Here is a 25,940-nt window from a genome sequence, read left to right as displayed (position 1 = left end):
GAGCCGCTCAGCCATGTATGTCATCTTGACGTAGGCACGGTTACAGCACGTGAATCATCATTGCAGCTTGCTTAGGCCATATGCTCGATCAGTAACTACCTTATCCGGCGTGTCATATGTGACGTCACCTGAGGCAGTTATCTGAGCATGCCCTGCACACGCTTACTTGGTGGCCAAGTAAGGTGAGGTCTATAAAAGCAGAGGGAAAATAACCTAATGTGGTACGCAGGTTCACCCTAACCTTTGACCTACCTTCTTCTTCCTAGATCTAATTTGATCATCGGAGGGTCATTGAGTTGCGTTCAGCCCCTAGTGACTTGTTGCAGGTCAGGTGATGGGAGTTGTGCTACGCGAGGGGAGCCTGGAATCGAAGCAAGCTTGATGATCCTCAAACCGAACACCACATTGCGGTAACTCGTATTAATTTACGTTCTTAGTTAAAATCGTTCGTTGATATTTGTTTAGTATAAATCTCTCGTTTGTTTTTCTTTTCTGAGCAATAGAACCATGTTTCAATCTAGGGTTTCTTCCGTTTCTTTCTTAATAATGGGTGAGTAGTCATATAGGTAGGGTCGTGGGGCGATTAGTATGCCGTGACCAGTTCGGGCACTGCTCCTATTTTCAAACAATGAAAAAAGACAATTTTAGATTGGTAAAATACTTCTTGTAAACGAACCTCATTGTCGGAGTCCATATGAGCGGAGGAATGGGGATCTAAAACTCAATCTCCGCTATGCATGGGTAAATGGCGACCATAAGGGTTCTCATCTTGCGGGGTATCTTTTTTAGTCTAAAATCAAACTTTTTAAAGAACATCGATTGGAGCATATGAGTATGGGCCGGTTGCGAGTGCTATGAACCCTACGGCCGTACTTTCTTTTTAATTATTTGAAAAAAAACCAAACAATTTCTAGTTTTAGTTAATCTCAGTATCAAGCCACAAGGGGTGACTACCTAAGAGCCAGTTTAATTAGTAACAATGCGAGGTTTTAGTGAGCATATCTCGTTGTCCTATGGATTTGACTCCGGTCTTATCAGATATTGTGCTACGTCGGTCTCCGCCTTACGCTTGGGGCAACCCATTATTTTACGTCTAGGAATCCGTCAAGCATTTTTGGTGCCGTTGCCGAGGATGGTAACGTGTGTTAAAAATTCGGATAGTTATTTTTATTTGTTTTCTTTTTAGTTCTTTGCTTTGAGTCATCATAGGTAGAGGTAGGCAATCCTCCATCGTACGAAAACAATCACCTCTAAAGTCTAAGTACGACTAAGACAATACCAGGCGTTTAGTCGCCATTGAAAGAGAGCTATCGGTAGCAGTGGAGGAAGTGTCAGTTAGTGGTAAGTCGTTTGATATTGGTGGCCTTTTTGTTGATTTAATAATTGAACCACCAATGGCAGAGCCGCAAAAGTCAATGTGTGAGCACATGCATCCTGAGAGGACCACTCCTCTCGGACCAATTGTTTTGCCAACTGAGATGGTGCAGGCACGTAATGTCTTCACCATCAAGCTTGACACCGACAATACCCTCCCCCTCTTCTATGGGAGGGAGAATGAGGATCCGTATGACCACATCCGCTATTTCGAGCGATTGGTGTGCACCCTTGCCATTACTCCTTAGTGGGAGAATGTTTGCCTTAAGTTTTTCCCATCCTCGCTTAAAGACAGTGCAGATAAGTGGTTGCTGATGCAGAAGGCGCAGTCTCTCACGACGTGGGCTGTTGTCCAAGATCTCTTTTATTAGAGATATTTCTCAGAGAATAAATCAAAGCACTTGACTCGTCAAATACAGTCTTTTAAGAAGAAGGAGGGCAAGTCGTTCTTAAGGTGTTGGGAGCATTTCAAGGACTTACTGTTGTCCTTACCGTACCATGGGTTTGCGAGGCACCAACTGGTGTCATTTTTTTTATTTGGGCTTAAATGTTGTGACAGCCCAATAGATTAAGTACCTCTGTAAGGAAGATGATTTTCTAGACAAGTCCCCAGATGTTGCATGGGATTCTCTAGAAGAGTTGGCTGAAAAACACCAGGGTTGGGAACCTTACGACCTCAGTAATAGGGCCATGGTTGCTCAGGGACCCAGTGGATCTGGCATCTTCCTCTTGAATGTGCGAGAGCATAATGTCCAGTCTCAATTGGACAAGATGTCTAAGCAATTAAAGGACTTGAAACTTAAGCATGTCCAACAGGTGAACGAGGTGAGAATCGAGGAGGTGTGTGCATTGTGTAAGTGTCCGGGGCATCCAGTCACTACTTGCCCCGCATTTTCCATAGTTAACAAAGCCTACCATAGCAATCAGGCTGAGGTAAATGAGATTAACCAGCATTGGGACCCGCTCTCAAATACCTACAATTCAAGGTGGGCCCACAACCCAAATGATCCAATTTTGTTTCCCACCTCGGAATCAGCAGGGGTTCAGTCCTTCATCTTTTGGATAGCCCCCAGGCATAAATCATCCCCCGCGGGATAAACAGATTGATGAGATGATAAAGGCTCTCATGCAGTCTCAATAAGCTTTATTGAGCAGACTAAACAGGCAATTGGTGACATTAGAACCCAGTTGACCTAGTTGACAGCGGCAGTTGGACAAGTCTAGCAGGAAAGGGAAAGGTTTCCCTATCAACCTCAAGTCAATACCGCTGGTACTCATTTTGTGGGTGATACTTCTAGCCCAAGTAATTTGAACCCTAGTCTGGAGGAGGCTAAGGCGAGCACCACTCTCAGAAGTGGAAATGTGATCGACAAGGATATTCCTCCAAAGCAAAAATTGGTTCCATCCCCAGTGCCGGTAGCTGCACTAGCAGTCATCCCAGACTTGGGAAGCGTTCTTGAGGAAGAGAAAGAGTCAGAGTCTCCTGAAGTGGCGTAGCCTGCCCCTGCAGCCCCTACGACTCCATCGCCACTCGTTGCTCCATATCCCAATCGCTTGGTGGCGAAACCTAAGGCCAATGTCAACTTCCAAATTCTTGAGTTATTCAAGAAAGTTCAGTTTCCTATCTCGTTGATGGAAGCCATTGATGCCATCCCTCAGTTTGCGAAGGTTTTGAAGGATCTGTGCACTTCAAAATGGAGGACTAAGAGTCAAGACAAAGTGCTCCTGACGGAGCATGTGAGCTCCATCCTCCAGGCTGATATTCCGACAAAGCGTAAAAACCCCGGTTGTCCCATCATTCCCATAGCTATCGCAGGTCATATGTTCAAAAAGGTTTTACTGGATTTAGGGGCGAGTGTCAACTTGCTTCCATATTTAGTATACTTGAAGCTTGGCCTAGGCGATCTAAGAGTCACACCGATCACGCTACAATTGGCTGACTGAGTGTGAGAATTCCAAAGGGGGTGGTGGAAGATGTTTTAATTTAGGTGGGCGAGTTCCTTTTTCCAGTCAACTTTATTTTCTTGGATACTTGCCCGATACCGGAGGTTTTCGAGAAGATTCCTATCATCATTGGTCGTCTCTTCCTAGCCACCTCCAGTGTTGTCATGAACTGCAAAACTGGACAAGTCCAAATGTCATTTGTGGACTTGAAAATGGAGGTGAAAGTGTTTAATGTGGATAGCCGAGTCAAGGATGATGAAGAAGTATATGAGGTGAGTTTGATCGACACACGTGCAGGAGCATGTCGATAGTATTTTGTATAAGGATCCTCTAAAGATAGCCTTAACAGCCGAGAATGCGTCATTCTTAGATTCTCCAGAAGTAGGGAGTTTGATGGAGATGCCCGCGGTAGAGGATATGTGTGGCACCGCTTGAGACTAGTTCTTGAGCCGCTGGGCGCCCCATTGTCTTAAGTTCCGATGGGTAGCTTTTGCGTACCACTCTCTTTACTGAGAAGTGGACCTGGCTCCGAGCGATAGGGGTAGCCATCATTGATATGGGTTTTATAGCTTCGTAAGCCGCTATTAAAATAAGAATCGTATGCCCAACTCCTGTTAGTAAGGGTAATTTTGTATCAGTGACATAAGGCTTTAATTAGTCTTTGAGTTTTGGCACAATTTATGTATAGTTGTTATTTTATTTCTCATTAAAAAAAAGAAAAAAAATCAATAAAAAAGTTGACAATAAAAAAAAATAGCATACTAGTCTTGTAGCCACCCGTTCTACGCCTATCAGAGAGGGATGGGGAGAAAAGTATGATACGTTGATCACGTGAAGATTTGGAACAGTTTGGTAAACTATGTATGTAGTACTTAGGAGGTTGGGTCTGACGACAGGCGCATAGTTAGCAGCGAAAATTCTGTCTGAACCATTTGACTTTAATGTCCAACTCTGTGGAGATTACTTCACAAACGGAGTGGTGAGTAAGGAATCTAACAGCCCTAGAGGGAGTGACAGCCTATTAGACGATGACACCACTTCTTAAGATATCGTTAAATCCTATGCATAATGTCCTTCCAACGAATAGAAAACCACAGTCTTTGGCTAGGGGGAAAAGTAGTACCCCTGTCTTTCGCGTGAAGAAAGTGGATGGATTTTTGTATTTCATTTTATTTCTTACCTGGTTCATTTCTTTTAGTTATTTTTCTTACTGTCTTGGAGGCTAAAATTTTGCAAGTTGTTTGATCCAAGTTGGGAGGTCTCCCTCTATCTATAGTTTACTCTGCTTAGCCCCTCATTTTCAAGATGATATCTCTCATATTTTACGTTTTCGTCCTATCTTTATTTTTCATGCTTTCAATGCAGACATTGAATAGCTCAAGTTGGGGGGAGTGATCACTTTGTTTTTTATTTTGTTAGATTCAATAAAAAAAATCAAAAAAAAAAAAAAGAAAAGGGGGAAACTATTTGAAAAAATAAAAAATGGTGAAAATCTTTTTGCATGAGACTTGAAGGCTGTTGAGATTGGCTCGTGATTGATTGAGTTTGAGATGTGATAGTCATTCTTTTAATATTATGGTGGCATTGTAGTTCTTTTTGATAGCTTGTTGCAAAGAATTTGTCATGATATTTATTATTAGCACATTTGCACTTCACGTCGATTTGGGCTTTTTTTGCTTGTGAGCTGTGACTTAATTATTTTCAATGGCTAGTTTAGTGGAAACTTATGCCTATGAAATGAGTGATTTGGGCCTCTTGCATTATTTCTTGGGCATTGAAATTTATCAAAGCAAAGAGGATATTTTCATTTGTCAAAGAAAGTATGCATGAACTCTTCTTGAGAAGTTCAAGATGAGAGAATGCAAGCCGGTTGCGACTCCCTTGATTGTGAATGAGAAATTGTCAAAAGAAGATGGAAGCAAAGAGGTGGATGAATCTCTTTATAGAAGCTTGGTTGGAAGCTTGTTGTACTTGACTATCACAAAGCCGGATAACATGTATGCTACAAGCATGTTATTCCGATTCATGCACAATGAAAGCCAAACAAATCTACCATTGAGGCCGAGTACGTGTCGGCATCATTGGCAACCTCTCAAGCAATATGGCTAAAGAGGATTTTGGAGGATGTTGGTGAAAAGCAAGGAGAAGCTACTCCAATTTTGTGTGACAACAAATTCGCAATTGCAATGACGAAGAATTCCGTCTATCATAGCCGCACCAAACACATTGCCATCAAGCATCACTTCATTCGAGAGGCCGTGAAAGAGGAAGAGATTCAATTCTAGTATTGTGCAACCGAAGATCAAGTGGCGGACATCTTCACCAGAGCTCTTTTAAATGAAAAGTTTCAATATTTTAGAGAAATGTTCGGTGTTACAAGAAAGCATTAAGGGGAAGTGTTAAACTTAATGCTTTATTATGTTTTTGTAATTGGACCAAGTGTTATGTTTGTGTTTGAGCAATATTTTATATTTGTAGGAAATGACAGGCCGGTCCCATTTTTTGAATGGGATTTCATGCCAACCCTTTTTTGTAAATGCTATCCTATCTAAACCCTTTCTAAAAATGCTTTTACTATTTTACCCTTGTCACTTTTTACATCCCCAGAATTCACACATCTCTAAAGAGTTCACATACCTGAGAATTTACACTCCAAGAATTCACACACCTGAGAATTCACACTTTGCAGAATTTACACCTTTTTGCAAGAATTCACACCCTTCGAATTCACATTCCTTTGCAGAATTCACACCCCCGAAAATTCACATCCTCTAAAAATTTACACTTTGCAGAATTCACATCTCTTTGCAAGAATTCACACCATTTGAATTCACATTCCTTTGCAGAATTCATACCCCTGAGAATTCATACCTCAACAATTCACACTCTAAGAATTCACATACCCCAATAATTCACACATTGCAGAATTCATACCCCTTTGCAAGAATTCACACCCTTCGAATTCACACTCCTTTACACTATTCACACTCCCAGAATTCAAATCTTTGAAAAAAGAAACAATTCGCAGCCAAATAAAAAATTCACACGTGCAGAAAAGACAATTTGCACCCAAATGAAGAATTCACCTGTTCGAAAAAGACACAATCCCCTAGAAAAATTTGAACGCAGATTCAAATATTAGATCTAAAATAGATACTACCAGAACAAAATCAAATAGCAAATTCAAGAATCACTAGAGAAATAACCATTCCAAACGGAAATCTGATTACAGCTGTTGGACTTGGGGTTTTTGGTTTTAGTAAATTTTGCCCCTAAATTTTGGCTTTTCTTGTAGTGGTTGGTTTTGTAGTCCCACCGCTTCACGCCATATCCCCTCTCTCTCTCTCTCTCTCTAACCGGCCATGAATACGACCGATCGATTGACGCCAACGAAGGTTTTGATAAGAAGACAAAGAATATCAAGACTGAAGAAGAGACGACGTCGGCAGAGACAACGGATCCTCGCCGGCCATGACCTTGTCCGCAAACAAGACCTTCGTGATCTGCACCCGCGACTCCGACCTAACCCTCCTTAACTCCGTCGTCTTCCTTGGACCATTCTTTTAATTCTTTACCGCCGCCGACGGTTGGACCAGGTCGTGTTCAGCAGCAGTAGCGGTTTGGTAGTGTTTCGTCCATGGTCGATTCTATCGCCGACGAGGACTCAAGCGTTGTTGTACATAGTGAGGCTCTGATTGTGGCGTTCGTGCGTAGGGTTTCGGCTGCTGCGGAGAAGATTGGGGGACGGGTTTTGGACGAGAAAAGGTTGTGACAGGGATACTTTTGATAGTTTACTTGAAACAGGGCTTATGTGGGATGTGTTTGACATGTGGTGGGGTTGAATGTGTAGAGACTGACAAAAAAGGACCGGCCAGTAAGAAACCTTTATATTTGTGATGGACTAGTTTTCTTTGTTTTGTTATGGGCCCAATTGCTAGGCAAAGTCCAAGTCTATGTCATGTAATGAACCTAGTATATAAAGAAGAAAATTAGAGGTCGCCCATATTTTTTAGGTTCGGTTTGAACCCAACCCTGAAATATTTTTCCAAACCTACACAGGTTCGGTTGTTTGCATCCTGACTTTTATACCCCTCAATCTAACCACGCTCCTTAAAAACCAGCGCTACCTCACCCTCCGACGCCAATCTTCCCACCGATGCCAAATCTCTCTTTCTCTCTCTCTTCCTCTCAACCACGACACCTACGACCACAAAACCAACAATCGCAGACATCTCCGACATCTCCGACGCTGTCAAATCCTTCTCTCTCCTCTGATGGATCCTTCGTCGTCGGAAAACAGCCATCCATGGCGGATGCAGCTCCAAACGTGGCTAAACAGCATGATTCTCCAACAAGACAGCCACCTCCAGCACGACGGCAGCGACGGAAGCATGTTCCTCCACTAGTGGCAGTCGACTCACGGTGACGGGTGGTGAGGCTGTGTGAAGGGGGACCGATCCACGCCGAAAATGTCGGAGCGAAGGGCAAAATCTTCGTCTGAGTATGGCGCCGAGGAGAGGATCGGTCGGGCCTGATTGATTTTTCCTATAATTTTATCGGTCGTACCGGCGACGGCACTATGTAGTTCGTTATCGGGGCCAAGCAGTGGCACTCCAATTGATCGATGAGCTGGGTGATGTCGGAATGATGTTTTTGCCCATCGTCAATTCCCTTCACCATTTCTCTCTCTCTGAAATTTTGCAAAAAAAAAATAAAAAGTTGATAGGAAGAAGAAGATGAAGATGATGATGACGGCGCAGGGAAAGAGAGAGTAATGAAGTTTGGGTCCAAAGTTACCCCTTGATCTCAATAGTTTACTTACCAAAAAAAAAAGAGAGGTTCGGCTAAGATATTTTAACATTTTTTGTTACTTAATTTGATGTTTATGTTAGTTAAGTAGTGGATTTTGTGGATTATCAAAAAAAAGTAGTGGATTTTGTCAGAATTTAGGTGAACTATGCATTTTTAGTCTGTGTTAGGCTTATGTGAATTGACTATATTTTTGTGTGTTTTTTCTATGAGAATTGCGTATTTTAGATGAAAACTGTGTATTATCCATAAGAACTGTCTATGAAGATTGTATTTTTTTATGAGAACTGTGTATTGTCTATGAGAACTATATATTTTTTATGAGAACTATGCATTTCTATGAGAAATGTGTATTTTAGTATATGGTAAGAATATGTAAACTATGTATTTTTTAGTTCAAATAACCAGTTCACATAGTCCATTTCTCATAACCAGTTCATAAAACTAGTTCTTTATGAGAACAGTCACTTCTCATAGCCAATTCTCATAGAATTGATTATGAGAATTGTGTATTTTTCAGTTCACATAGCCAATTCACATAGTCCAGTTCTCATAACCAGTTTACAAAGTTAGTTATTTATGAGAACAGTCAGTTCTCATAGAACTGACTACGAGAATTGACAGTTCACATAACCAGTTCACATATCTCAGTTCACATAACTAGTTCTCTATGAGAACTGAGCAGTTCTCAGAGAACTGATTATGAGACTTGGCAGTTAAAAATTCAATTCTAAATCAATTTATTTCCTATGTGAACTATTACTTTTTTACTTTGGTTACTTTTTTAAGATATTGTCAGTAAGAAGATTTATAACTATATTTGATTTTGATTATCTTTTTTTATTTTTGTTCAATTTTTGTTCGTATATGTATTTTCTATGAGAACTGTGTATTTTTCTATGAGAACTGTGTGTTGTTCATGAGAACTGTGTATTTTCTATGAGAATTGCATATTTTTCTATGAGAACTGTGTATTGTCCATGAGAACTGTTTATTAGAGCCGTGTATTTTCTATGAGAACTATATATTTTTTTATGAGAACTATGTATTTTAGTGTGTGGTAAGACTATGTGAACTGTGTATTTTTCAGTTTACATAGTCCAGTTCTCATAACCAGTTTACAAAGTTAGTTCTCTATGAGAGCAGTCACTTCTCATAGCCAATTCTCATAGAACTGACTATAAAAACTGTAAGTTCTCAAGAACAGTCACTTCTCATAGCCAATTCTCATAGAACTGACTATAAAAACTGTCAGTTCTCAAAGAAATGACTATGAGAATTGGCAGTTCATGTAGCCAGTTCTCATAGAACTGACTATGAGACTTGACAGTTCTCGGTCACATAGTCAAGGGCATTTTTGTCCAAAATAATATGATTGAAGAAGTGATTCTAAAAATATAGCTCTCATAGCCCCAATTCTCATAGTCATAGTTCAGTGGTATTTTTGTCCAAAATAATATGTTAGCTCGGGCTATGTGAACTGGCGAGGTATTTTTGTCCGAAATATTATGTTAACTGGTTATGAGAATTGACAGTTCTCATAACTAGTTCACATAGCCAAGGGTATTTTTGTCCGAAATAATATGGATCAGTAGTTAATTCTAAAAATATAAATTTTACAAAAAATGAACATGTACACAAAAAGTTAAGAAGAATGGACAAAATAGTAAAATTATATGAGAAGTCAAGAAAAAGGACTGAAATAAAAAGAAAATATTTTTGTCAGGACTAAATCAAGTCCAAACCTAGAAAACGGGGCCGGCTTAAAAATTCCCCTATATAAAGTGAAGTTGAATGAGAAAGGCCTCAGAGCTGCCCTATTTTTTCGTTGCTTTCCTCTGCTTTCCAGAGGAGCCCTCTTTCCACCCCTGTTTTGCCGAGAACAGTGACTGCATTTGAGCAGTCCATGTCCTCCCATTTTCTCTTGGTTCTTCTACTAAAATCAATAATAGCTTTTAGGGAAAAGCCAACATTACTGAAGTTTGCATTTAACTCATTCTTAATACGATGCATGTTTGAACTAAAGAATTAAGTGAACTATTATCTGCAGTTTTTTGAAAGAAGAGTAGAATTATTTGAACGGAGAAGAGGCTCCTTCAGATCTTCCAATAGCAGAGATAATATGGCAAATCTCCCTTGTAGAATTGAGGGAAAAACAATTCGGTAATCTTTCTTGGCTGCCTGAAATTTGGTATTCGTTTATGCCTATTGTTTTCCCCCTTTTCAAAAAGTTTTCTTATCAAACTAATACGAAATTATGCCTGGGAGATATTGCCCGGAACTTGAGAGATAGGGTAACTGAATTCTTGCGAGTAGTTGTTAGTGGTGTATTGAACAGCAGAACAATCTTGGTCATGTAGAAGTTGGGGATACAACACAGTGGATGTAATAGTTCAAAGTTAAAACCCATCGTGTGTCATAGGAATGTCTTGGAAGAACTTGCTAACAGTTGTATGTATACACGTTCATGGTACACTTACCATCTTAGTTATATTGCACCGTGTGAGTGGGTGTGATACAGGATGATTAAGATCAAGATATAAAGAGAAGAACCATAGGCATCCTTGTGCGTAAGGACCCCCTATATATATTCGTGCCTAAGGAAGAAATGATATCCTGTACCAAAACCATAATGGAAATCTCATATAGTTCATCAAGCGATTGAATATAATGAGAAGAGTCCTTTAAATAGGCTCTTCAAAAGATAACAGAAGGATAAACATAATCTTGATATCTAAAATAATAAAATGACAGAGTAAAAACATGAAATATAAATAGACAGTGATAAAATAAACCAATGTCCACGCACCCGGACCATATATGTCTAACTCATTGGGGTCCATGGGGTACTCCTTCCCATTCCCTATCAGTGTGAACATGGTACCCAAGTGCACAATTCCTGATCTTTTCTCCAATACGCCAGTGATTCCATAGTAGCGTTGTATGGACCTGTTGGGCAAGAGAAAGGAGCTTCAAATCCTATAGATGCCATGTTGCACAAGTACCTAATGGCCTTTTTGGCCCTGAACTATCTTTGTTCGAGGAACAGACTTTGTTTCTTTAGCACTAAGTGCGAGTAGGCCACCAAAAAAAAGAAGACCGAGTACCAATAGGCTGTTGAATAAACATTAAATGCTATCTTTAGTGGGTTTTAAATTTAGAAGTTAGTGGAAAATAAAAGGTCAAGAGGCTTTGTAGCTGAAAGGCCAAGGGGTGCGTTTGGAGTCTTCTACAGAGAGTTATGGCAGTTTTAGCAAGGAAGGGTCAGAATTTACTGTTCTGTTTTAAAGCTGTTTTTAATACGAATTTTAAGAGTCTTGTTTAGCACTATAAATAGAGTACTATCCGGTTGTAAGTTAGTGGGGAAAGAAATAAAAGAAAGAAAGTTTGATTAGTAAGAAAGAAAGAACTTGTTTTGTTTCTCTTCCTTCCACCGAAATAGTTATCAAATTTCTACAGTTTGGTATCAGAGCCAATGGCGAATGTGACGGGTCAAATGCCGTTACCACGACTAACGAAGGCGAACTACGAGAACTGGAGCATACAAATGAAGGCCTTGCTCGGTGCGCAAGATGCATGGGAGGTAGTTGAAGACGGTTATGAAGAGCCGGCTGCAAACACCAATCAGACGGCGAATCAGCTAAAGGCGTTAAAAGAAACGCGTATGAAAGACAAGATCGCTCTCTACTTCTTGTTCCGAGCTGTTGACGAGTCGGGCTTTGAGAAGATTGCCGGTGCAACTACTTCAAAAGAAGCGTGGGACATTTTAGCAAAAGTGTTCAAAGGTGCCGACCGAGTCAAACAAGTGCGTCTCCAAACTCTTCGTGGCGAGTTGGAGAGCATGAAGATGAAGGAGTCGGAAACTGTATCTGACTACATCACGCGTGTACAAGTCGTGGTGAACCAACTCATTCGTAATGGCGAAGCGTTAACCGATGCGCGAGTTGTGGAGAAGATTTTGAGATCATTAACCGACAATTTTGAGAATGTGGTATGCGCGATAGAAGAGTCAAAGGACCTTGCGACGCTCACAGTCGACGAGCTTGTCGGTTCTCTCGAGGCACATGAACAACATAAGAAGAAAAAGAAGGAGGAGACACTCGAGCAAGCACTTCATACCAAGGCGTCAATCAAAGACGAAAAGTTACTCTATTCTCAAAACTTTCGAGGTAGAGGTCGTGGCCGTGGAGGTCGTAACAATGGTCGCGGTGGTGGAGGCCGCGGTCGAGGTGAATATGACGAGAAGAAGGGGCAGTCAAGCCAACAAAATTGTCGAGGTAGAGGACGTGGTCGTGGGAGAGGCGGCCGGTCAAATCATTCAAATGTCGAATGCTACAACTGCGGCAAGCATGGGCACTACGCAAAAGAGTGCAAATCAAATATCGAGTGCTATAATTGCGGTAAGTATGGGCACTATGCAAAGGAGTGCTATTCCGAGAAAAAGGTAGAAGAAAACGCGAATCTAGTCGCGGAAGAGGAGACAAGAGAAGATGGTGTACTCTTGATGGCCTACAAAGATACCGTTTCCGATAACGACACAGTATGGTATCTCGATACCGGCGCTAGTAACCACATGTGCGGGCACAAGCACCTATTCAAGGAGATGCGAGAGGTTGAAGATGGACATGTGTCGTTCGGAGACGCGTCAAAGATCCAAGTAAAAGGCCAAGGTACGGTTTACTATTTACAAAAAGGTGGTACGGAAGGGTCAATCGAGAATGTTTATTATGTACCTGATCTTAAGAGCAATATTTTGAGCATGGGTCAACTCATGGAGAAGGGATACTCGGTATTCATGAAAAACCGGGTACTACAATTGAAAGACAATCAAGGGCATCTGGTTGCTCGAGTCGAGATGGGAAGAAATCGGATGTACAAACTGAATTTGAGAATGCGAGAAAAATGTTTGCGAGTCAACGTAGAAGACAAGGCGTTGCTGTGGCATCTCCGTTTTGGTCACTTACATCATGGTGGTCTAAAAAAGTTAGCAAAGAAGAACATGGTGCACGGGCTGCCGGACATGGACTATGAGGGCAAATTTTGTGAAGAATGTGTGCTTGGCAAGCAAGCGAGAACCTCGTTTCAGAAAAAGGCAGAATATCGAGCTAAATATATTCTCGAATTGATTCATACCGACATATGTGGACCAATCACCCCCGAATCTTTCAACGGTAAAAGGTACTTCATTTCCTTTATCGATGATTTCTCACGAAAAACTTGGGTTTATTTTTTGAAAGAAAAATCCGAGGCATTCGAGGTGTTCAAAAGGTTCAAAGTAATGGTGGAGAAGGCAACTGGCAGACACATCAAAGCCGTACGATCCGATAGAGGCGGTGAGTATACCTCGACGGCTTTTATGGAGTATTGCGAGGAGCAAGGCATAAGGAGATTTCTAACCGCACCATATTCTCCTCAACAAAACGGTGTGGCCGAGAGGAAGAACCGGACTATTCTCGACATGGTTCGATCAATGCTCAAGAGCAAGAAGATGCCGAAGGAATTCTGGGCAGAAGCCGTGCAATGTGCCATCTATGTACAAAATCGATGTCCACATGTGAAGTTAGATGATCAAACACCACAAGAGGCATGGAGCGGACAAAAGCCGACAGTTTCTCATCTCAAAGTGTTCGGTAGTGTGGCTTATGCACACGTACCGGATCAACGAAGAACGAAGCTCGAAGACAAAAGCAAAAGGTATATTTTTTATTGGGTATGATGAGAAGACAAAAGGGTACAAGCTACTCGACCCAATAAGCAAGAAGGTGATGGTGAGTCGTGATGTGCGAGTAAATGAAGCAAGCGAGTGGGACTGGAATAATTCGACGGAGGTAATCATCGAAGTTGGAGAATCATCAGTCGTTGCACCAACAAGCATACCAACAAACTCTGAAACTACCGATAACGAAGATGAACCACGACAACCCAAAATGCGAAGTTTGCAGGATTTGTATGATTCGACAAATGAGGTACACCTTGTATGTCTTTTGGCAGATGCTGAAAATATCAGTTTTGAAGAGGCAGTGCGAGACAAGAAGTGGCAAACTGCCATGAACGAGGAGATTAAGGCGATTAACCGCAACAACACATGGGAGCTAGCAGAATTGCCGAAAGGAAGTCAGCCTATCGGTGTGAAGTGGGTGTTCAAGAAAAAGATGAATGCTCAAGGCGAGATAGAACGGTACAAGGCGCGACTTGTTGCGAAGGGATACAAGCAAAAGGCAGGAATCGACTATGACGAGGTATTTGCTCCTGTTGCAAGAATGGAGACAATCCGATTACTCATTTCACAAGCTGCTCAATTCAAATGGCCGATATTTCAAATGGATGTCAAGTCGGCATTCTTGAATGGTGTGCTCGAAGAAGATGTCTATATCGAACAACCACCCGGGTACAAGAAAGTCGGAGAAGAGAAGAAGGTGCTAAAATTGAAGAAGGCGCTTTACGGGTTGAAGCAAGCACCGCGGGCATGGAATACACGTATCGATTCTTATTTCAAAGAGAACGGGTTCAAGCAATGTCCCTACGAGCATGCCCTTTACGTAAAGAAGAATGGAGGTAACATGTTATTTGTTGCTCTTTATGTCGATGATCTCATTTTTATGGGTAACAATGATGAGATGATAGAAGAGTTTAAGGGCACAATGACACGGGAATTTGAGATGACAGATTTGGGCTTGATGAAGTTTTTCCTTGGTTTGGAGGTTAGACAAGCAGAGACGGGTATTTTTATATCACAGGAGACATATGCAAAAGAGATTCTGAAGAAGTACAAGATGACAAATTGCAACCCGGTATCAACACTAATGGAACCAGGTGCAAAACTCTCGAAGTTCGATGGAGGAGAACGTGTCGATGCGAGTAGATACCGGAGTTTGATAGGAAGCCTTCGCTATCTCACATGCACAAGGCCGGATCTTTCATTAAGTGTTGGCATTGTAAGTCGGTTCATGGAGGAGCCGGTTCATTCACATTGGAAGGCGTTGAAGCGTATCCTACGGTACATCCAAGGAACGGTGTCACTCGGGTTGTTCTACTCAAAAGCAGAAGATTACAAATTGGTTGGCTACTCCGACAGCGATTGGTGCGGAGACATAGACGATCGGAAAAGTACCGCGGGATATGTGTTCTTTATGGGAGATACTGCGTTTACTTGGCTTTCAAAGAAGCAACCGATCGTGATGCTCTCGACGTGTGAAGCTGAATATGTGGCGGCATCTTGGTCTGTATGTCATGCGATATGGCTTAGAAATTTGTTGAGCAAGATGGAGCTAAAGCAACTAGGTGCAACCGTGATTCAAGTTGACAACAAATCAGCAATTGAGTTGGCAAAGAATCCAGTGAACCATGAAAGAAGCAAACACATCGACGTTCGTTTTCACTTTATCCGAGATCATGTGAAGGAAGGAAGTGTGGAATTGGTACATGTGGCAAGTCAGGATCAAGCTGCCGATATCTTCACAAAACCGCTACCGAAAGTACTTCTCGATAAATGCAAGAAGATGATTGGCATGAAGGATGGTAGAAGCATTTAAGTTTATGGGGGAGTTTTGTTGAATAAACATTAAATGCTATCTTTAGTGGGTTTTAAATTTAGAAGTTAGTGGAAAATAAAAGGTCAAGAGGCTTTGTAGCTGAAAGGCCAAGGGGTGCGTTTGGAGTCTTCTATAGAGAGTTATGGCAGTTTTAGCAAGGAAGGGTCAGAATTTACTGTTCTGTTTTAAAGCTGTTTTTAATACGAATTTTAAGAGTCTTGTTTAGCACTATAAATAGAGTACTATCCGGTTGTAAGTTAGTGGGGAAAGAAATAAAAGAAAGAAAGTTTGATTAGTAAGAAAGAAAGAACTTGTTTTGTTTCTCTTCCTTCCACCGAAATAGTTATCAAATTTCTACATAGGCTACTGCGGGTTTGAGAAAACTTTAATTCCATTTCTATATTGTTTATGAATTTATGGGCTGATGGTTTCAATAGAATCAGATTGATCGAGAATTTCAACTCTTTGTTACTGTTATAGTGTTACAGGGTGGCGAAACAAACCTTGAAATATACGTCATGTTGATTTCGGCTCCTTTTCTGTCGTATTCCGTTCATTCTCTCACCAGGTACCACAACAGAAAAATGACTATGACTGTGGTCTATTTGTTCTTTACTTCATGGAACGTTTCATCGATGTGGCTCCTCGAAGGCTGGAAAAGAAAGATTTAGCAATGGTAGAGTATTTTGTGCCCCCGCTTGAAATTTTAAGTTGGCTTCCTAAATTGCCTCAGCGTTATAATTGTCCATCATTGTCTGATTATCAGTTTAGTAACGAGTGGTTCAAACCTGAAGAAGCCTCTAGTTTGAGAAAGAAAGTCCGGAAGTTACTCTTGGATGAATTCTGGAATGCAACAAGACAGAATTGTGTTTCGGATCAGGACCCTTTATCTTCCGTGGGTCTGCAAGAAGAAAGGTTGCAGACAATAGATTGCTGACGTAGGTTGGTCCAAAATTTGGAGTTCAGTGCTCCATCAGCTGTATAGCTCTTTTAGATACTGGGAACACGTTGTGGCACTTTCACTCGTTCAAGAATTGACGGTGAATTGGCCGTGCAAGAAATTTTTTGAAATCACTTACAAGTAGTGGGCCTGAATGCCTATCAAAAAAAAATAAAAATAGTGGCCCTGAAATTGGATGCTCATCCGGCTGGTGAACATATCGTCGATGTCGTCTCATACCGTTTGATGAGGTTTAGAGGCACTTTAGAAACCGCTTCACGAAATGTATAGGAGGAAGACAAGGGGTCACTGATTACAGCTTTTGCCCTTCATGTTTTGTCATACCTTACTTCTTTGATGAAGTGTTTTTGTAAATGACGGTGAAAGGAGAAAATGTCAAAACTCTACGTGCTTAAGAAAATCTCCTATTCTGAATTCAGGATTCTGTGGGGGTGATGGCTGCAGTTTGTTTTCCATTATCAGTATTTGGATCAAAACTACTCATTACTTTGACAATGTCATGGAAGCAGATTTTCTGTTTGCCGATGCCTGAAATATAACTAATTGGAGATGCTTTTGTTTCCCAGATACACTTCTCTGTAATGTGATTACACAAAGGTTGGAGGTGCTTTGATTCCTGAAGAGAAAGCTTTGTGTATTGACTAATAACGTATATACATCGTGTACATCTATTTATAAGATCGACAACTATGGAAAACCTGAATGGAAAGGTCAAAAGAAATCACTACAATCAGTCCCTAATCTACAGTAACAACATCTAGAGAATAAATGAGGTAAACAAGGAAAGAAATCAAAAGAGTCAAAGGCTGAGATCAAGCCTGGAAATCATTCATTTAACAGCCCCTCGCAAACTGATGAGGAGTGAACGGATCATGAGTTTGTCTCGAAGCAAAAGAAACCTTGAGGACGCCAAGCCTTTCGTAAAGATATTTGCTGTTTGGTTGTCCATACGAACAAATTGAATCTTGAGAGCACCCTTGGTAATAAGATCACGAACAAAATGATAATCTATCTCAATATGTTTTGTTCGGGCATGAAAGACAGGATTTGCAGCAATACAAGTAGCACTAACATTATCATAGTAGAGAAAGCAAGGTGCTTGGAGTGGGATGTGGAGTTTAGAAAGGAGGGAACGAAGCCATGTGAGTTCCGCAGCAGTGCATGCCAAGGCACGATATTCGGCCTCTGCACTAGACCGGGCAACCGTGGGTTGTTTCTTGCAAGACCATGACACAAGATTAGGGCCAAGAAAGATACAATAACCAGTTGTGGATCGTCTATTATCTGGACAACCAGCCCAGTCCGCATCCGAAAACGCATGCAATGTAAGAGAAGAGTCTGTCGTTAGGTGGATGCCAAGATCAATAGTGCCTTTGATATACCGAAGGATGCGTTTCACAGCTTGTAGATGGACTGTAGTGGGGGAATACATGAATTGGCAAGCTTGATTCACGACATAAGTAAGATCAGGTCGTGTCATTGTAAGGTATTGGAGTGCGCCCACAATTTGTCTATAATATGAAGGATCAGATAATGGTTCACCATCATGGAGAGAAAGCTTAGAGCCAGCTGGGACAGGTGTGGAGCCAGGTTTGGCTTCTAACATGGTTGTACGGGAGAGAAGGGAAAGTACATACTTGGACTGAGAGAGATGAAGTCCTTGAGGAGTACGCTTCGCTTCAATTCCCAAGAAATAATGCAAATCACCCAAGTCATTCATGGCAAACTTGGTGCTGAGGATATTAATCAACGAGTGAAGAAGAGAAGAACAAGTGCCTGTTAAGATAATATCATCAACATAGAGAAGAAGAACCATGATACCAGCCGAGGACCGAAAAACAAACATACTAGAGTCAGCCCTACTGCACAGAAATCCATACTGAAGGAGAAATCCACTAAACCGCTGAAACCAGGCACGTGGTGCTTGCTTAAGACTGTAAATAGCCTTGTGAAGACGACAAACATGTGTGGGAAAAGATGGGTCATGAAACCCCGGAGGTTGCTCCATATAAACCTCTTCGGAAAGAACTCCATGAAGGAAGGCATTTTTCACATCAAGTTGTCGAATGGTCCAATGATTAGCAAGAGCAAGGGATAGAACCGTGCGAATAGTGGTAGGTTTCACAACGGGGCTGAATGTCTCGGTGAAGTCTACACCCTTTTGTTGATTGTAACCTTTGGCAACGAGACGAGCTTTATACCTTTCAATTGAACCATCTGGTTTCTACTTTATCTTGTAAACCCATTTCGAGCCTATGCCATTCATGGAGGGATCACGAGGGACAAGAGACCAAGTCCCATTGGACATAAGTGCATTGAACTCATCTTGCATAACAGCACACCAATTTGGATGTTTGGAGGCTTGATTAAAGGTTGAAGGCTCCACTGTTTCATGAGAGGGTAAAAGGGTGACAAATGCTTCTGGAATGGGATATTTTGTGGTCAAGTAGGAGTGATGCTTTGGTTTCACAATACCATCCTTAAGTCGTGTCACCATGAGATGTGTAGGAACCAGTTGGAGAGGCAATGGTGCAGATGTTGCATTGTTGGTTGGTAAGGGATCTTGAGTGGAAGGAAGTTCTAGCACTGGACTAGAGGTATGGGAGGATCACATGTAGAAATATCTAGAGCTTGGTATGATGATGTAGGATCAGGTCCATCAATATCAGGAGGTATTGAGGGAGATGATAGTGGAGTCGTCACGGAAGTAGGAAGGGACAAATCTTGACCTGATGTTGCAAATGGAATGGGTAGGTTAACCCATTGTTGATGAGTTTCCAAGGTAGGTGAATCAACTTTCATGGCTATGAATGGAAAGTTAGACTCATCAAAAACAACATGCCTAGAAGTGTACACACGACCCGTATTTAGATCCAAGCAGCGATAGCCCTTGTATTGATTGTCGTATCCCAAAAACACACATTTCATTGATTTCGGGCTTAACTTGTCTTGTCTATATGGTCCCAAATAAGGGTAGCACAAGCATCCAAAAGTGCGAAGACTATGGTAATCAGGAGTCTTCTTGAAAAGAACTTCATATGGAGACTTGGACTTCAAAAGCGATATAGGCAGCCAGTTAATAAGATGTGTAGTAGTACAAAATGCTTCTAACCAGTACCTTTTAGGCATAGAGCAGTGAAACATCAAGAAAAGTCCTAATTCAGTGATATGACGATGTTTCCGTTCAGCAATGCCATTTTGTTGTTGGGTGTGAGGCATGAGATGCGAGGACTAATACCACAATCATCCAATACAGATTTAAATTTACCTCTAGTTTACTCCAAGGCTCCATCACTTTGAAAATACTTGATCTTTGTAGAAAAGAGATTTTCCATCGTCCTTTTGAAGTGAAGAAAGCATGTAACACTATCACTTTTGAATTTCATAGGATAAAGCCATGCAAAGCGACTGTAATCATCTATGAAGAAAATGTAATAGTTGTACCCTGAAATGGATGAAATTGGAGCAGCACCCCAAATATCACAATGAACGAGAAAAAGAGGATGAGGAGAACATCTTGAGGATGAACTAAATGGTAATTTCTTATTTTTTCCCAATTGACAAGCAGCACAAATAAAATTTTTATTCAGAGTTCCAGAGACCTCTAGACATTTATTTAAAGATAAAGAAGAAACAACTTGAAAGTTGGGATGGCCCAAACGATTATGCCACACTTCAGGAGTGGCTTTGGAGCTGAGAAAGGCTGTTTCCTTCGCCATTGCACCATCTGCATTCCTTGGTTTTCCACTAAAAAGATGGAGTGGATAGAGGTTGTCTTTAACTGGTCCCTTGAGAAGAATTTTCCCCATAGCCAAATCCTTGACACAATAACCCCATGGAAAAAAGTGAAATGAGCAATTATTATCGATAGTAAACCGACCCACTGATAAAAGGTTTTTCTTTATTGCAGGAATACAAAGAACATCTTCAAGTTGAAATTTAGAACCGAATTCGTGAAAATAGATATTACCAGTGTGAGAGATATGAAGACCAGCTCCGTTTCCAACCATGACCGAATCAGAACCTGAATATTCTTGTGGATTTTGAAGGAGTGGCATCTCTGCTGTCATATGACTAGTGGCACCGGTATCTGGATACCAACATGGATCAGAATTTCGAGGTTGAGCTACTGAGGGAGTTTCATAGATATTCATGGCTGCAAAGGATTGTTGAACTTGCTGTGGATTATAGCCTTGCTTGAAACGATGTGGGCACTTGAAAGCACTATGGCCTTGTTCCCGACAAATCTGACATTTGCCCAAGTAAGGTTTTCCTCTGAAACCTTGTCCACGACCACGATTCTGAGATTGAGATTGAGATTGAGATTGGGGATATCAGTTATTTCCCTGATTGTGGCGGGGTTGATTAAATCTAGTTTGATGGAAACGAAAACTAGAATTGTGATGCAGCTCGTTCCAAGTGACCATTGGAATGTTCGTATGGAATCTGGTGTGCGTTAGATCCATGTGTGGACATTAAAGCTGTGTTTTCGCTGGATGGAGCATACCGAACGGAATGTTTCAAGCGTTGCTCATGATTGAATAGCCGGGATCGGAGTTCGGCAAAAGTTGGTGGGGGTTCTCGATTTTCCATGATCACCACAAAATTTGTATAATCTGTTCCAAGACCATTGAGAGTATGCCCAACCAGTTCGTAATCAGGGACTGGATGTTGGAGTGCAGCCAGTGAATCGGCGAGATGCTTGAGCCGATTAAGGTAATCTGATATAGATGATGTGCCCTTCTGAATTGATTGAATGTCCCCTTTAAGAAGATCAAAGCGGGCCTGGCTTTGTTCCAAAACAATGGAGTGAAGGCTTTCCCAAACCTCATGCGCAGTGGAGCCACCTAGAACTTGCGCGAGAAGGCCTTGCGTGAGAGTTGCATTGATGCAGCTCAAGACAAATTGATCGGTCTTGCGCCATGAGAGGAATTCAGCATTAGGAATATTTTTCCCTTCCGAGGATTGGATGGTACGTGAAGGTGGCGAGATAGATCCGTCAACATAGCCGTACAGATCATTGGCTACGAGAATAAGAACAAATTGACTTCTCCATAGGAGATAATTAGTTTCGTCTAATCTTATGGACACATAATTGGTATTAGTGCCCAGAGGGAGAGACATAGGAGTAGAAGTTAACATAGAAGAGGAAGATGCAGCAGAAGAAGCCATAGGAGAAGTCAAGATGAAGAAAACAAGTGAACGTTTGTTCTTTTAGAGCTCTGCTACCATGAAGAGAAAATCTTTGTATATTGACTAATAATGTATATACATCGTGTACATCTATTTAAAAGACAACTATGGAAAACCTGAATGGAAAGGTCAAAAGAAATCCCTACAATCAGTCCCTAATCTACAGTAACAACATCTAGAGAATAAATGAGGTAAATAAGGAAAGAAATCAAAAGAGTCAAAGGATGAGATCAAGCCTGGAAATCATTCATTTAACAATTCCAATTTCCTTTGGCTGCGTTTGAATCATAGATTTGTAGAAGGATTTGCCAAGGGGAAGCTGTCATTTCTCTTCATTATCTTGTCATCATTTTTTTTTCCGGGTTACGTTTTGGTTTCCCTCCTCAAATTCTCCACTAATCCATGATTGTAAATAGGTTTTTTCTGACTGATGGACTTGGACGAGTGTAAATATCATTGGCATTTTGGAATATATGCCCTTTGATTTCCAGTTTCTTTGAAACGCGGAATTTAGTTGCTGCATAAAACTATGCTGAAGATGTGTAAACACATCAGCAATTAAATTGTAATTTGTGTTCATGCAACGTAGTAGGGAAAATTCCAATTGAGAAGTGTGATATTTCTTGGTTCTTTCTTTTCATTAGAGAAAACTATCATCGTATTATTGAATAAAAATCGATGTCATATACAATGTTATGGAGTATGACATAAAAGGTAAAAAAATGGGGCATTTTCTAACCCAATGTGAAACTTGCCTTCTTGTACTATCAAGGGACTTATCAATTCTTATCTTTTCAAAAAATGTGTAATGAATTCCTATTTACCTGTCCTCTCCCACGAGAAGCATGTTTTCAAGCACCCCCAGGCCGAAAGCTGCAGAATAAGCCTTGATGTCGTTGATCAAGAGGGAATGAAGGTAACTCAACATATGAAGTTTTTATTTGCTCTTGAAATGGAAGATTTGGCTTTTTACCATTTGACGATGTCGCGTGCTAGTTGCACGACCAGATTGAACGGCAATTTCTTTCTCCAGCTTCTGATAAAGTAGTTTTTCAGAGTTCCTCCAGGGAGATATTCAGAATTATTGGAATTTACTATTGTGTACTGTTGTAAGGAGTATAATTGATATTTACTGTTGGTATAAAGTACTAGTAGGAAAGTCTGCATAGCAGGTGTGATATAGTCCTTCCTTTATGGGTACGTCTATGTACAATAGATATGTCAAAGTCTTGTAACAGTAAATTCTAATTATATGAAGTACTATTACAAGGATGTAATTAGTCAAGCAAGTTAATGTTTGTATGTAAGCCATGATGTAAATATCAATGTCAGTATTCCCTCTTTACGCCTATAAAAGGAGGGCTCTGCCTATTGTAATAACCAAGTTAGTTCAAGCCAGTGTTCTAATAATATTACTTGTGTCTTGTGTTTGCCTTTACTCACTCTATTTCTCGATCCTAATCTACTTTGTGTTTGTACCCACTAAGTGTCTGTAAACTTGGTATCAGAGCCATGTCTTCCATTCTAGTTTAAACCCCCTTCTGGGAACTTTTTTTCCAAAACTACTTCAAATCTTTTCTAAAAAAAATAAAAAAATTGAAGCGTATGCTCTGTGGTTGCCATCTAAGGATCCTCCACATCAGAAACTTCATCAACTATTTTGGTTAAAGAATTTTGTATCAACGGGTTAAAGTACCTTGAGACTTTTGGCTATTGAGCGGTGTGTCTCGGTTTATCTACCCTGGTATACAGAATTTTATTAATCAAAATTGGTTGAAGATTTTAAGCAAAAAAAAGAAGAAGAGAAAACTTGCTGAACGAGGGAAAAGAAGAACCCAGAATTTTACTTTAAGAAATGAATCATCTTTTTTCCACCCACTCCTCTGCTACGTCATCTTTAGTTCCTTCTACCAGTAGAAATTCCTCCACCTCTTCTTCTAACCTTGAGTACTTGTATGAGTTTGAATATCTTCCTGATGATAGCAAGGTTCCTCTTACTGATCTCCCTTTCCTAAATCCCTATAATGCTTTTGTCAGACCCCAAACTTCTGTAAAAAAGACCGTCACCCAACTTTTCTCCACAAAACGACCAACCTCCGTAAAAGAATATGTTCAAGCCTCTAAGTTTGATCAATGCTTCATAGCAGCTGAACAACTTTTACCTTTGGAAATCCCGGTTGATTTGCCTCGCCTTTGGCAACAACAAGGATTTACCCATCTTCACTTTGGAGCAATCAGATTGGCTGTTACTTTCCATGGCAGGAAAGGTTTACCTGTGACTTCCAGACTTGCTCTGGTAGACACCAGGTTTATCCAGTACCAACATGCCTGTATTGCTACAGTCCAAACCACTTTAAATGCTGGAACTGTGATCTTTACCTTCTACCTCAATTTCAACATGCCATTAGCAGATCCTCATCTGCTATCCGCCTTGAAGGTCCAAGTTCAAATTGGTGGTGCCTCCTAAATTTTCACCACATATGCAGCAATCCTTCACTACCAAATGGCCTATCGCCTCCAAAACCATGCTTTTGACATGTCCTTACCGTCTTCCATAGATGAAACCCTTTTCCTAATTGTCAATGCACCTCACCAAGCTTCTTGTGTCCATGTTTCACGACAGATTTCTCGTCCTGAGCTTCTCAAGCTTCTCCCAGAGTCTTGGGTTACAGCTTATGAGAAAAATCAAAACAAGCTCATACCTGTCCAATCCTCAAATCCAACTTTCATTTCAAAACCTGATGGTACAGTGGAGATTTCTTTCCCAAGAGAAACCTCTGCCTCATCCTCCACCTATCCTGTCATTTTTCCCTCAAGAATTGACATGTTTGTAGATGGTTCTAGGCCTGGCCCTCCAATTAAATATTTTGATCCCAGTGGCCTTCCAGTCTTCTATTTCAAAAATTCGAAAACAGGTCATTGTTATTTTGATACCTGTGACTGTGATGAGTGTCTAGAAGACAATCTCTTAGAAGATGATGAGGACTTTGTTGAAGAACCATGTCCCATATGTCCTTCATCACCTCCCACTCCTTGTAAATTTCCACCTCCTCCTCAACCTCCCTTTGATGATGGCTCTTCGAGTCAACCAAGTGGATGTTTTATGTTCACCTCATCTCCTTCCTGGACTGAAGCAGATTTTCCTCCTCTGGAATTTCATAGTTCTCAAGAAAGAACAACCCACCGTCACAAAATTCCAGACCCTACTACCATTCTCCTTGATGGTAGCACAAAAGTAGTGTCAGCAGCAGAAGCAGCGATAAATTGGTAGTCAGCAAATTCTTTGGCTCAAAACAAAATTCTCCAGAGAATTGCTAACTCTCAGCAAAATGTGGAGAATGTTGTCCATAAGAAGTTATCATCTTTGAAACTTCTTATCAGAGATTTGAAACAGAAAATTCAAAATGTTCATCAGGAACTTCTCCAGATGGCATATGCAAACCAAGCATTTTCAGCAGCTTTTTACCAAAAGGATGCTGAAATGAAGCATATAAAAAACCAGCTTCACTCACTTCAAGCTCAGCAGTATTCTCAGCAAAAAAGCCCATTTGACATGTTCACATCTTCCTCTCAACAAAGTTTGTTTGGGTTCCTCAAATGTCTCAACCCTTACCTATAAACACAACCTCAGAAGTTGGTGAGTCAAGCTCCATCTTTGGGAGCTCATCAACTTTCCTTCCTCCACCAAAAAGACCATTTCCACCAAAACTTCCTTTCCCAAAGCCCCAGATAAAACCTATCCAACCTCCAACAGTTCCGTTTCCACCATCTACCTCTATTTCTACCTCAATTCCAACTACCTCTACTCCTTCCAAACCATTGGACCCAAATTCAAAGTCACCCCAGTTAATGGTTCAGCCAACTTCTAACCCTTTCAAAAATCCAATCTCCACTCTCCTATATACCTTAGCCACTATACCAGAAGCCCCATCTCCTGAACCAACCATTGAGTCTGAATCGGATACTGAATCCATTGACTCGATGCCCATTCCTCATGTTTTCATGATGAATCCAAAAAATACTCCAGAGGAACATGTTGATGATCCTATAATTGAAGAAGGTCCTGAGTTTGATACACCTCCACCTCCAGAAATTTCAATTTTTGATTCCTTCTCACATTCCAACAT

At 40.9% G+C, this 25,940-nt stretch overlaps 1 long non-coding RNA gene across 1 annotated transcript; it reads left to right on the top strand.

Moving 5' to 3' along the window:
• The first annotated feature begins 16,035 nt into the window (after window positions 1–16,035).
• LOC131309907 (uncharacterized) lies at window positions 16,036–17,187 on the top strand. The gene is made up of 2 exons (XR_009195040.1): window positions 16,036–16,335; window positions 16,426–17,187. It is a non-coding gene; the product is annotated as an uncharacterized LOC131309907 (long non-coding RNA).
• The last annotated feature ends 8,753 nt before the right edge of the window (window positions 17,188–25,940 follow it).

Source organism: Rhododendron vialii, chromosome 12a, assembly GCF_030253575.1.
Source record: "Rhododendron vialii isolate Sample 1 chromosome 12a, ASM3025357v1".
Taxonomy (NCBI): domain Eukaryota; kingdom Viridiplantae; phylum Streptophyta; class Magnoliopsida; order Ericales; family Ericaceae; genus Rhododendron; species Rhododendron vialii.
The sequence above is the reverse complement of the archived record's forward strand: the minus strand, read 5'-3'. Positions and strand labels throughout refer to the sequence as shown.